General features: G+C 47.0%; 1 pseudogene; it reads right to left on the bottom strand.

Moving 5' to 3' along the window:
- Positions 1-11959: 11959 nt before the first annotated feature.
- On the bottom strand, positions 11960-12104 carry LOC136126172 (U2 spliceosomal RNA; annotated as a pseudogene).
- Between the last annotated feature and the right edge of the window lie 1547 nt (positions 12105-13651).

Raw genomic sequence — 13651 nt, 5'->3', positions numbered from 1 at the left:
CAAGTGCGTGGAGTGTGCTCGATTCAGGGATAAACTTGAATTTGGTCTAACTAATTTTAAAGAAGTCTGCAAAACTTTAGAAATTGAACTATAAAAAACCTTTTATTGTACATTTAACCTCGTGCCCGCAAAGAGAGCGTTGCCTCTTCATGGTGTGGAGGAAGCAGGAACCTAAAGCACAGGGGCTGGAAAGGAGGGTCAGCACCTCAGATGTGGAGGTGTTTGAAATGGGGTCAGGAAATTGCTAAATATAACTCAATAGATAGATGATTTCCCAAATAAATATAAATGCCAAAACTTACTCCAAAAGAGAGAGAAAGACTGAATATAGAAATAGGAAAAAGTAGAAAAGTGATGCGTAAAATGGTAGATAAACAACTAGTTACATGTTGTAGAAGATGGCAGAGTGGAAAATTCCAGGAACTTGTCCCTCTACCAAAGCAGTTACTAAACTGGCATAAACTCTCAGAATCAACTATTTTGGAACTCTGGAATTTAGTCAGATCCTTGCAGCATCCAGGGGAGTGCTGGATGAAGAGAGGGTTTGGTAAATTTTGGTGTTTCTGTAGCAGCTACCATCCTCCATTCTTCAGCCTTGAGGCAAGCAGTTATGGGACAGATGGCCTGTCTTCCTGGTGGGTTTGCTGGTGCCAGAGTGGGCAATAATGCTTCCCCTCCAAATATAAGTTTGTGTGTTTTTTTCTGCCTTGACGGGTAAATGAGGGGCCAACATAAGTGCTGGTCATTGTTTCAACCCCTCTGGCTGAAGCACCTTCCTGAACAGCATCTGTTGAAAGAATTTAAAGAGACAGAATGTCTTCTTTTTTTTTTTTTTAATTGGATCCAGGCATTCAAAGAAATCACTGTCAGGTCACTCTCTGACCACAGAGACAACAGAACAGAGACTTCAGTGACTACATAAAACAAGGAATATAGATTTTGCATAAAATAGTTTAGAAAAGTCACCAAACAAATAGATGATTGCAGCCCTCAACAAAAAAAACAGCAATCCATGGGGAGGGGGGAGAATCTGATCTCCAGAGTTACTATATTACAGTATTCAAAATGTCCAATTCTCAACAGGAAAACAAGAAATTGATAGAAACCATCCCCATGAAAGCCCAGGCATTGAACTTACTAGGCAAAGACTTTAACTGTCTTATCTATGTTAAAAGAACTGAAGAAAACCATGGACAAAGAACTAAAGAAATCAGAATGGTGTATGAACAAGTAGGGAGTATCAATAAAAAGATAGAAATTATAGAAAGTAACCAAATAGAAATTCTGAAGCTGAAAAGTACAATAGACAAAATAAAAAGTTCACTAGAGAGGTTCCACAGAAGATTTGAGCAGGTGGAAGAAAGTATCAGCAAACTTGAAGGTAGGGCAACTGAAATTAGGACAGAGAGAAAAAGGAATGAAGAAAAATGAACAGAGCCAAAGGAACCAATGAGATATCATAAAATAGACCAATATACATATTATGGGAGTCCCAGAAGGAGGAGGGGGGAGAGAGAGAGAGGTGGAGAGGGAGAGGGAAGGGAAGGGAAGGGAAGGGATGGAAAAGGAAGGGAAGAGGAGAGAAGAGGAGAGGAGAGAAAAGAGGAGAAGAGAGGAGAGGAAAGGCAGAAAAAAATATTTGAAGAAATAATGGCTGGAATCTCCTAAAGTTTGAGGAAAGACATGAATGTACACATTCATGAATGTACAATAACAAGAAATTTAAGGAAGTCCAAGCAGGAGAAACTCAAAGAGAATCACACTGAGACACAAAATCAAACCATCAAAAGTTAAAGACAAAGAAAAGCAGCAAGAGAGATGCAACTTGTCAGGTATAAAGAATATTCCATAAGATTAAGAGCCAGCTTCTTATCAGGAACCATGGTGAACAGAAGACAGTGGAATGATATATTTAAAATGCTGAGAGAGAGGCTCCCCTGGTGGTGCAGTGGATAAGTCTCTGTGCTCCCAGTGCCAGGGGCATAGGTTTGATCCCTGGTCAGGGAACTAGATCCCACATGCATGCCACAACTAAGAGTTTTCATGTCACCACTAAGGAGCCCATGTGCTGCAACTAAGGAGCCTACATGCTGCAACTAAGAACTGGCACAACTAACTAACTAAATATTAAAAAAAAAATGTTGAGAGAGAAAAAAACCTGCTATCCAAGAATTCTGTATCTGTTAAATTATTCTTCAAAAATGAAGAAGTCAAGACATTCTTTGTTTTCAGTTGAAGTATAGTTGATTTACAATGTTATATTAGTTTCAGGTGTACAACACAGTGATTTGACATTTTTATAGATGATTCTTCATTTAAAGTTACTATAAAATATTGGCTATGTTCCCTGTGCTGTACATTATGTCCTTGTATCTTGCTTATTTTATACATTGTAGTGTGTACCTCTTAATCCCCTTCCCATATGTTTCCCCAGCACCACTCCCTCCCTACTGGTAACTACCAGTTTGTTCTCTATATCTGTGAATTTCTTTCTGTTTTGTCATATTCATTCATTTTATTTTTCAAATTCCACACATAAGTGAAAACATACAGTATTTGTCTTTCTCTGTCTGATTTACCTCACTAAGCATAATACCCTTTAAGTCCACCTATGTTCGTGAAAATGGCAAAATTTCATTCTTTTATAGGGCTGAGTAATATTCCATTGTGTGTGTGTGTGGGTGTATACACACCACATCTTCTTTATCCATTTATCTGTTGATGGACACTTAGGTTGTTTCCATATCTTGGCTACTGTAAATAATGCTGTTTTGAACATTGGAGTGCATGTACTTTTTGAATTAATGTTTTCATTTTCTTCATATATATACCTAGGAGTGGAATTGCTGGATGATAAAGTAGTTCTCTTTTTAGTTTTTAAAAGAACCTCCATACAGTTTTCCATAGTGGCTGCACCAATTTACATTCCCACAAACAGTGTACAAGGGTCCCTTTTTCTCCACATCCAATATTTATTATTTTTTGTCTTTTTGGTGAGAGCCTTTCTGACAGGTGTGAGGTGATACCCCATTGTGGTTTTGATTTGAATTTCCCTGCTGATTAGTGATGTTGAGCATCTTTTCATGTGCCTGCTAGCCATCTGCATGTCTTCTTTGGAAAAATATCTATTCAGGTCTTCTGCCCACTTTTTAACGGGATTATTATTATTTTTTTTTGCGGTACGCAGGCCTCTCACTGTTGTGGCCTCTCCCGTTGCGGAGCACAGGCTCCGGACGCGCAGGCTCAGTGGCCGTGGCTCACGGACCCAGCCGCTCCGCGACATGTGGGATCTTCCCGGATCGGGGCATGAACCTGTGTCCCTGCATTGGCAGGCGGACTCTCAACCACTGTGCCACCAGGGAAGCCCTGGATTATTTTTTCTGATACAGAGCTATTTGAGCTGTTTATATGTATATATATATATTTTTTAATATTTATTTATTTTGATTGCATGAGGTCTTAGTTGCAGCATGCGGGAGTTTTCATTGCGGTACACAGGCTCTTCATGGCGACGTGTGGGCTTCTCTCTAGTTGTGGTGCATGGGTTCAGTAGTTGCAGCATGTGGGATTAGTTGCCCCGTAGCATGTGGGATCTTAGTTCCCCCACCAGGGATTGAACCTGAGTCTCCTGCATTGGAAGGCAGATTCTTAACCACTGGACCGCCAGGGAAGTCCTTGTTTATATATTTTGGATATTAGCACCTTATCAGATATATCATTTGCAAATATCTTCTCCCATTCTGTAGCTTGTCTTTTTATTTTGTTGATGGTTTCCTTTGCTGTGCAAAATTTTTAAGTTTAATTAGGTTCCATTTGTTTATATTTGATTTTTTCACTTGTCTGAGGAGACAGATCCAAAAAATCATTGCTAGGACTGATGTCAAAGAGTGTACTGCCTATGTTTTCTTCTAGGAGTTTTATGGTGCCCGGTCTTATATTTAGGTCTTTAATCCATTTTGAGTTTATTTTTGTATATGGTGTGAGAAAATATTCTAATTTCATTCTTTTACATGCAGCTGTCCAGTTTTTCCCAACACCACTTACTGAAAGACTATCTTTTCCCACTGCATATTTTCACCTCCTTTGTTGTAGATTAATTGACCATATATGCTTGGGTTTATTTCTGGGCTCTTTATTCTGTTCCATTGATCTATGTGTTTGTTTTTGTGCCAATACCACATTGTTTTGATTACTGTAGCCTTGTGACATTTTTCTTTTTTTTTTTTTTGGCCACACCATGTGACTTGTGGGATCTTAGTTCCCTGACCAGGGATTGAACCCTGGCCCTTGGCAGTGAAAGTGTAGAGCCTTAACCACTGGACCACCAGGGAATTCTTGTGACATTCTTAGATAAACAAAATGTAAGAGAGTTTGTTGCTAGTAGACCTGTCCTACAAGAAATGCTAAGAGAGCACTTCAGGTTGAAATGAAAGGACACTAGATGGTAACTCAAAGCTGTATGGACACATAAAGATCTCCAGGAAAGTTAACTATATAGGTAAATGTAAAATTACCATTATTGCATTTCTGATTTGTAACTCCTCTTTTTGTTTCCTGTATGCTTTAAAAGACAACTGCTTAAAACAATAATTACAAATCTATGTTAATGAGCATACAATGTATAAAGATGTAATTTATGACAATAATAAAACAAAAGGGAGATGAAGTAGGATTGGATCAGAGTTAATGTATGCTTTTGAAACTAAGCTGGTATGAAATGGAATTAGATTGTTATAAATTTAGGATGTCAATTGTAATCTCCATGCTAAGCGCTAAGAAAATAAATTTAAAAATATGCAGAAAAGTAAATGAAGAGAGAATCACAAAGGTACACTAGAAAAGAATCAGTCAAACAGAGAAGAAGGTATTATTGGAGAAACTAAGAAAAATATAACATACGACATAGAAAAAAATAACGAAATAGCAGAAGTAAGTTGTTAACTCTTGGTAGTCACTTTAAATGTAAATGGATTAAACCAAGCAATTAAAAGATAGAGATTGGCAGGACAGATTAAAAAAAAATGATCCAACTTTATGCTGCTTACAATAAACTTACTTTAGACCCAAAGACACAAATAGGATGAAAGTGAAAGGAAGGAAAGAGAGAGCTGGAGTGGCTATACTAATACCAGAAAAAAATAGATTTTAAGTAAAAAATTACTACAGTGAGACAAAGAAGAACATGTTTATAAAAATTTCTACTTATCAAGAAGATAGAAAAATTATAAATGTATACACATTAAACAACAGAACCTCAAAATATATAAAGCAAATATGGACAAAATAGAAGAAAGAAATAGATAGTTCTCCAATAATAATAATATGAAACTTTAATACCCTGCTTTCAATGACAGATAAAACATCTAGGACAAAAGAGCAATATAGAAACAGAGGACTTGAACAGTATTATAAACCAACCAGGAGTGGCTGAGGCCACGCCCCCTTCCAGCCTTCCCCCACCAGCCGCCATCCCTCTGAAATGGCCTTGGGGTGTGAGGGCTGGGCTGGAAGGAGGGGCCCTGGCTCTGCAGGGGGCAGCCTGTGAGAGGCTGGTGGGGTCATATGGTCCTCAGGGCCTGAGCTGCAGCCAGTGGCCCAGAGTGGGCCCTTCCCCATGGCTTCTCCTCTCCTACCAGTCTCCCTCTCACCTGCCCGGGCCTCAGGGCGCTCTCTTCCTGAACACACTTGACCTTTGCCTTTGCCAGTTCCTCTGCTTGGAGCTCCCGTCCCCACGAAGCTGTGGGTCAGGCTTCCCCGGCCTCAGGCTCTGCTCACACCAACCGCTCAAGGCAGCTCCATCTGAGGGAACACCCTCCCCAGGGAAGGCATCACGTTAGTCTGCTGACCTTGCTCCCCGTCTGTGGTTCTCAGGAGGACAGAGACCTTATCTGCCCTGTCACCTGCTGAATCCTCCTGGGGGCTCAGTAGTGCTGCCTGGGGAGAGGCCTGAGGCTGGGCCCCCGGCCCTGCCTCATCTGTCCCATCTTTGATGTGGCTTTAAGAATACCCATGTCACCCCTACTTCCAGGACCCAGTGTGCACCCCCATCAGGGCCTCCCAGGCCTCCTGTGGACTGGCCTCTGTCCCCTCGACTCCAAGGCTGATGCTCTGGCCACACCCAGAATCCCTATGACCTCAGCCCCTCTGGCCTGGAGAGTCCACCTTTCCCTGCTCCCTCGACATCAAGTCCAGGCCTAGACGTCTCCTGCACTGGGCGGCCGTTCTGTCTGCTCGGCCAGCTTGCCCGTCTCTGGATGCTCATCCACACAGAGGCTTCCATACACTGGACTGCTGGCCTCTCTGATTGTCCAGAGGGATCGCTGAGCACACAGGTACCTACCCCAGGGCAGGCCGGCTCAGAGAAGCTGCGGAGTGAGGGCCTTCTCTCAGTGAAGTCGTTCCTGGGGCATAAGCGCTCCTCCCTCTTCCCTTCCCCTCCTCCTTGTCTGGTTTGTCTGTTTGCCTCTCCCGTTTGCACAGAGGCAATCTAGCTTATGAAAAACAAGCTGTCATCTTAGTGTTTTTTATACCTCGTTCCCCGAACAGCTGCTGTGTTTCCAGATGTTCATTATTGCTGTATTAGCGGAGGTTGTTAATGATACTCGGGCTGACAGAATACAAATTGATTTTCAAAAGTTATGCTGATTGCCTAGACACGTTTCTTGTGCCAGCTAAGCAAAATAGAAACACACACACACACACACACACACACACACAAACCCAAAAAAAACCCATGCCATGTGGCACACATGGTCTTTGATCTAAGGGGCTGGGGCCACATGTGAACCAAATGTCAAAGCCATTACACTGACTGGAGAAGGTGTGGGAAGGGACGGGTTTCCAGGGAAGCTTTAACTGGGCTAAACCCAAAGGGACACAATACCCAGAAGCAATGCGGCCCTGAGATGCTTTGTTGTTCCTGGCTTCTGCTGGGGGCAGAGAGAGCCTTGCGGGGTGCAGAAGGAGTGTGGATCCCAGAGTAGGACAGGCCTGGTTTGAATCCCAGCATTGCCATTTATTTGCGGTGTGTGAATTTGGGAAAGTCATTAACCACTGAACATTCTTACCTGCAGAATTCAGACAACAGTATGGGTGCACACCTCCCAGGTGGTTATGGGCATCAAACAAGACAGAGTATGCCAAACTGGGATGGCCCCTTACCAGCCTGGGAGAGATAGGGAGATATGGGTACATGGCAGGAACTTCTGGAGTCTTCACCAGCCTTCATTAGTAGGAAAGGCAGAAACTCCTTGATCTGTCCCTGATCTCTGGAGCTGGTCCTGCTTCCAGACACCCAGGGAGAGAAAGAGCTGGGGAACCAATCGAGCCAGAGGTACTGTGGTTTCTGGTGCTGCCACGTGGTGTCACTGTTACGCACAAGCCTCGCATAGCTTGGTGGATCTGGTCCACTGCTACAGTGCGGGCCTTGCCCCGGGACCCACTCAGGCTGCACTGCAGTGTTTTCTCTTCAAGAGGGCCCCAGGGTTCTTCACTGGAGATTGTACAACAGAGAAAACTAAAGGTCCTCTTATAGCTTTTTCTGGAGCAAGCATTCTTCACTGATGTCGTAAGTGGAGAGGGACCCCTCCTGTGGTTTCCAAGAAAACAAAAATGGACTGCAAGGTGACTTGTCTCTACTCTTAGATGTAGAAGAAGCTGTTTGGGCTTTAAAATTCCGTCTCACCGGCACCTCCTCCCATGTGTAGACCACCAAGCTCAAGTGATCGGTTTGTGCTGATCTATCGGCTTTCCTCTCCACCCACGTGGGTGGGCAGGTCACAGGCTGCATCAGAGGTCCTGGCAACGTGTCTTGTCATCCAGGATATTTGTCTACTGACTTCCCTGCAGCCCTTACTCCTGGGAGTCTGTCGGGACAGCAGATGGGGGAGACCATATCTGGACAAGATGGCTGTTTCCCGTCCGCCTGGCGCCAGCCCTATCAGGCCGAGACGTAAGGGAGTTTCCATAAGGCTGTGCTTTGGACCACTAAGCAGGGAAGCACCTTGAGGGAACAGGCTTTAAAAGGGCTCTGTTGTGGAGAGGAACCTGGGCTGTTGTTCAGGCCTCACCAGCATACCCGCTGCTCTGGGCTGCTTGCTGCACAAGAACAGACATCTCAGACTTTTCTTGGCCCTGTATCCTGCCCCATTTATGGGCCCACTACTCCATTCATTCATTCGTTGCTGAAAGTCCATCGTATGTCCAGCCGTGTGATTGGCGCTGTTGGAGATGGAGCCCACAGCACACTCGCGGCGACGGGTTTGGGGGAGGCTGGGGTCCTAGGGGGAGCGCAGGACCTGAAGCGTTGGATGGGAGGAAGGCGAGAGATGTGACTGCAGGAGGCCTGGGAGTGGGACAGTGATTCCTGTATTGGGCACGAAGGCCGGCAGTGTGGCCAGCTGGGTTGGAGCAACAGCTTTCTTGGAGGAGGAGGGAGAGGGAGGGGGCGGGGGGAGGGAGACACCCTCTTCCTGGGTCTCTGCCCACCTTTTGTCTGGCTAACCTTCCAGTCTCAGGTTCAATGACACCTCCTTAGGCAAGTCCCCCCTGCCTGCCAGGCCCAGACTAGGTTAGACTCGCTGGTTGTAAGGTCTTTTAGCCCCATGAGCTTTCAACCACAATTCATATTAAATAATGGTTTGTGTGATTCTCTGTTTCTCATCTGCGATCTGGCAGAGGGCCACCTCCACGGGGTCTTGCCCACCTATCATGCTTACTGAGTATCTGCACCTGCCCCTGGGCGGAGAACTGGAGTTCTGCCTCTGTCCATCCGAGGAGGTGCTGGCGAGGGTTCTGAATTCCCCTCCCAGGGCTGTCACCTGGTGAACCAGTAAGGTTGTTCCCCTTCTGGTCTCAGTTTTCTCTGAGAAAATGAAACAAACGACTGAAGCAAACTATCTCTGAGTTTCCTTCCAGCTCCGAACATCTGTGCGTCACAGCAGAGCGACGTCTGGGAGAGATTGCGGAGCCCCCTCAGTCTTGGCTTCTCTGCCTCTTGCTCTGTTCTCTCCCTTCTGTCTGTTTCCCACCTTCAGTCCCACCAGAACCTGGGACTGTACTGGCAGCGCCACGGCTGGAAAGCACCTGTGGCGTCATGGGAAGATCTGTCACCTCGAGATAGTCGTGATGATTTTTCCGTTGAGCTGACCTCGAGATGTCAGACGGTTCCTGATTCATGCAGTTCGCTCTGGGCAGCTGAGTGCCTCCTTCTGGGGGCAACGTCTGTCAGTGGAGGGCTGTGGCTGAGAGGACCCGTGGAGGGGCAGTCACACTGCCCACAGACGTGCTCCCCCGCCTCCAGGCTGTTAAGGGAGATTAACGATGTAGTGACAGAAGGCGGAAGGAAGGAGATGTCTTTCTTGATCACGCTCAATACACGTGACAGGTTATGGGGTTTCCTGAAAACAGAGTTGGCGATTTCCATTGACATATATGTTAGAGGGAACCCAAACCAGATCTTGCAAATTGTTTTATGTGTCTATGTGGAATGCTCAGCCTCATTGCTGACGACAGGACTATTATTCTTTTCCTGTAGCTGTTGTCTTGACAAAGGACTGCACTGTGGAGGTGCCCAAAGGGGAGAAGGGGTGTACCCTAGCCATCATCCCAGCCCCACCCAGTCAGGAGACATCAACTGCCTTGAGTGTTTGCCCCCAGGTAGAAGAGCCTTGGGGAGTCCAGCCTGGGGTCTTAACTCTGCGTCTGCAGGATCCTAGACTAGCCTGAGGAGAGGCCGCTCTGGCCTTGGGCAGAGGCTGGCTGAGCGTTTAGAAGTGTCTGGTGCCAGCTTGGGTGCAGAGTAGACCTTTGTATGAGTTAATTCCACGTTGTCTGGACGCCGGTCGGGGAGGGACTGTCACACCGCATCTCAAGAAGCTCCCAGAGCTCACCAGGTGGAGAGGACACCGTGAAGGGCCAGGGGCCCCGCAGAAAGGGTGATGTACGTGGAACAAGTGTTGCTCGCTCCCTGGCCCAGCCCCCCTTTTCCTTCCTGTTCCTCAAGGGGCTGAGCCCAGGCTGAGCTCTGAATGAGCTCTCACGGCACACTCCTGTCCCCAAGACGTCCCCTCTGCCAGGGAAGGAAGGACACCAGTTGCATGGGGGAAGGGCAAGCACATTTGCAGGTCTGTTTTGGGTGGGCAGCAACCCCACGTTATCAGAGTGTGCTGGGCCTCTAAATCCAAAAAAGGCAAGGGTGGGGTCATGAGGGTACTGGCAGCCTTTCACGTGGTGCAGGCTTCATTCTGAGCTCAGGAGATATCTCTGAAGCATGAGGACTGACTCCTTTGGGAGGTCTGGACAAGAGGCCAGTACACTGCCCCAGGCTAGGGAAAGCTCCAAATACCCTGGCTCCAGGGTCCCCCACCAGGGCCCTGGACTTGTCGATCCTCTCTGATCCTCTATCCTTGGGGCTGGACCCGCTCCACCCCACCCCAGATGACCTGGGACGCTAAGGGATCCCACTCAACCCTTCTCCTGGACTCACCCCAGGGGGTCCTCAGCTCGTCCCTGGAGGCTGCTGGCCCCTTGGCACACAGAGGGCCCTGTGGCTTCCCAGCTAGGCCTGGCAGAGCCGAGGGCAGGGGCTGCAGAGGCCTCTGGGGTCTGTCTGTGTGTGTCTCATGTTCCCGGCCCGCACTGAGCTTCCCCCCAGCACGCAGAGTCCTGGTCAGCTCCGGGCCCTGTCCCCACCTGTGCCGCTTCTGTCCTTTGTCTGTCTCTCCCCTTGGGTGTCTGATGGCAACCCAGCCCCTAGCAGGGTGCCAGGGACTTAGTAGGCACCATTTAAAAAACACATCAGGAAGTGCATCAAAAGAGCAAGGATTCCACCCAGACACTGGGGAGGGGGATGGGAAGAGGGAAGTGGGGTTTACCTGGCAAAGCCAGGCAGCCCTAGGACGTCCACGGAAATGGTTGTCATCCTGCAGTGCGGACTTGGCTGACTCTCTAGACAGGACTCCCGCCCCCAGCCCCCAACCCCGCTGGGTTGATTCTCTGCTCTCAGGGATGTGGTGGAGGCCCTGCTCTTGGGGCCAGGGTTCCCAGCCCAGCCCCCTCACTGGGGTCCTGCATGTGCTCTGGGCTGGTGATCAGGCCTGGGCCACATATGGGGACATCAGTGTTCCCCCACTTCTCTGCATTAGAGCCCAGGCAACTCCATCCTCCACACTGCGCTACCTGGGTTACCACCCCCGGCTTCCCATCCAGGGAGAAGGGAGGAGTTTTGGTATCCAGCCACCAAAGGCCTTGTCAAAGGGGGGTGGGGGTGGGAGCATGGGGAGGGGGTTGGCACTGGGCACCCCAGCCTTAGCATGCTTGCCCCTTCCTCCCGTCTGGGTGTTTCTGCTGTGCCTCTTTCTGAATGCCCCCAGCGTGTTCCAGTACGAGTGGCCACAAACATGGACTTTGGTTTGGGTGCAATTCTGAATCCTTCACTCAGTAGTTATTGATCTGAGGCACGTTAGTTAACCTCCCTAAGCTTTCATTCTTTTTTAATCTGCAAGATGGGCGTACAGATGGTATTGGACTTTTAGGGTGCCTTGAGGGTTAGGTAGGGTTAGGGCCTCAGCTCAGGCCGGTGAATGCCAGCTGCTGTCCCTGCAATACTGCCTGCTGTGGCTCCTTTTCTCTTGTGGAAGCTGGAATGAGGGAAAGAACTGAGTGGCCATTGAATGGGGTTCTGGGAGAGGCTGAAACCTCCTTTACTTTGCTGTGTCCCAGAGCCCCATTTCTGCCATCAAATAATTAAAAGAGTGGTTTGCAAACTGTTTCTGAAACTATTTTTCAAATCGTGACCTAAGCTTCCATGCAGATCCTGTGGGGAATACCTTGGGGGCAAGAGGGTGTAGGGTGGGCTCTTATACCCTTCCCCTTAACGGGGGCTACTTTGCTTCTGTAAATGCTATCAGATATTGGGTTCCACATAAGATTTCTTTAAAATACATGACACACTGTTAAAAAAGTGTGAACGTGAACATTTGTATAATAAAATTTGGTAAAATGTTTGGACACCAGTGTAGTGAAAAGACTTCATCACTATCACCATTTTAAACTGATAGGAACGGATACTATACTTGATCTTAGCCAAAAAGCAGAGAAGTGTTCATCATCATTTAAAAAATAAAATGATATAGAAGGCTTCCACAGGCCAGGCAGTCTTCTAAATTCTGGGCACATAAAAGGGCATGAAAACATGGTCCCTGCCATCAAGGAGAGTAACTAGCAAACTTTCATAAAAATTGCTTTCACTCACATCTGTGTGTTTATCAAAGCCCATGGGGGTTGCAGATGAGGAAATGGGGGCTGAGCTTCCAGAAAGTGTCAACACCATTAACCAGCAGGACTCAGCTCTGTCCTACTCCACCCCCCTTCTTCCCACTTGAAGTCTGACAACCACTCCTACAGGTTATAATGTCAGTGGACTTGAGAAAAGCAAGAAAATGCACCAAAATTGTAATACTGGTTGTTTTTTAATAGAGGAATTTCGTGTGATTTATATTTTCTTCTTTATAGTTTTCTGCGTTTTCAAATTTCCTCTAACGTATCATATATTCCATTTTGATGCTTGTCTATTACTTTTATAATGAGGAAAAGGTCTTTGAAAAGTAACAGAACCATCTGTATTCTGAGGTGATGCTGTCCATCTTGACAGAACATGGATGTGATTTAAGTTTTTCCCCTCTAGAAACGAGTTTCATTATTTCATGGGAAGGTAAAGGGAGTTATAATTTAAAAACAACAATACACACTTCCTTTCCCGATCATTTTATTCTATCAGAGAAACAGAGTAAAACCAGCTGGATTTATCAGGGTACCTCCTGGAGACACCCATTGAATGAAGATTCAAGAAAGGCACCTGAATGTGGATCAAATATGCACTCCCTCCAACGTCTTGGGAAGGCTATCTGACTCTGGCACTGCAACCTGACAAAAGTGTTAAAATCTTATCTCAGTTGTTGACATTAAGCAAGTCATTTAACCTTTCTCATCTGCAAAATGGGAATGATGCCACTTTCCCGGCCAGGCTGTTTTGAGGCTGATGATCTTGTATGTAGCTTGCTTCGTCTAGTCCTGACATAGAGTAGGAGCTCAACCACGATGATGATTTTTCTGTGATTCCCTGGAGGCAGTCCCCAAAGGCAGAGAGCTCACCCTGGCTTCCCTTGTTTCTCCTGCTCTGGTGTGGCTCCCCCTCCAGGGTAGCTGCCGCAGCTGCTGGGGGAGGCACCTGGATACTCTTCATCCTGAATGTTACAAGGGGGTCTGAAGATGCCTGATAAGGGGCCAAGGGAGGGGAGTCAGAGTGAGGGAAAAGGAAGGGTATACAGTTGCAATTATATAACTGTAAAAGACAGTATAAATGCATATTTTTCTCTTTTCCTTCTCCTCTCCTCTCTCTTCTTCATACATGTCTCACTCCTCAGTACTCCGTGGAGAAGATGGCTTAAGGCAGCCGGCCTCAGCATTTCTCCGGGAAGTCCAGCTAAAAGGCAGTGTTCTTCTGGGTCTCAGGTTAAATCCTGGGCTCAGCTCCGCTCATCTCCTCCCATGGGCACATGGGTCCTTGGCCCTGCCTGCCAGGGATTGGGGCTTCTGGACTGCCCACCCTGTTCTGGCCAAAGGCACGAGGGAGTGGGTGCTAGTCATTGGG

Source organism: Phocoena phocoena, chromosome 7 (assembly GCF_963924675.1).
Source record: "Phocoena phocoena chromosome 7, mPhoPho1.1, whole genome shotgun sequence".
Lineage (NCBI taxonomy): Eukaryota > Metazoa > Chordata > Mammalia > Artiodactyla > Phocoenidae > Phocoena > Phocoena phocoena.
The sequence above is the reverse complement of the archived record's forward strand: the minus strand, read 5'-3'. Positions and strand labels throughout refer to the sequence as shown.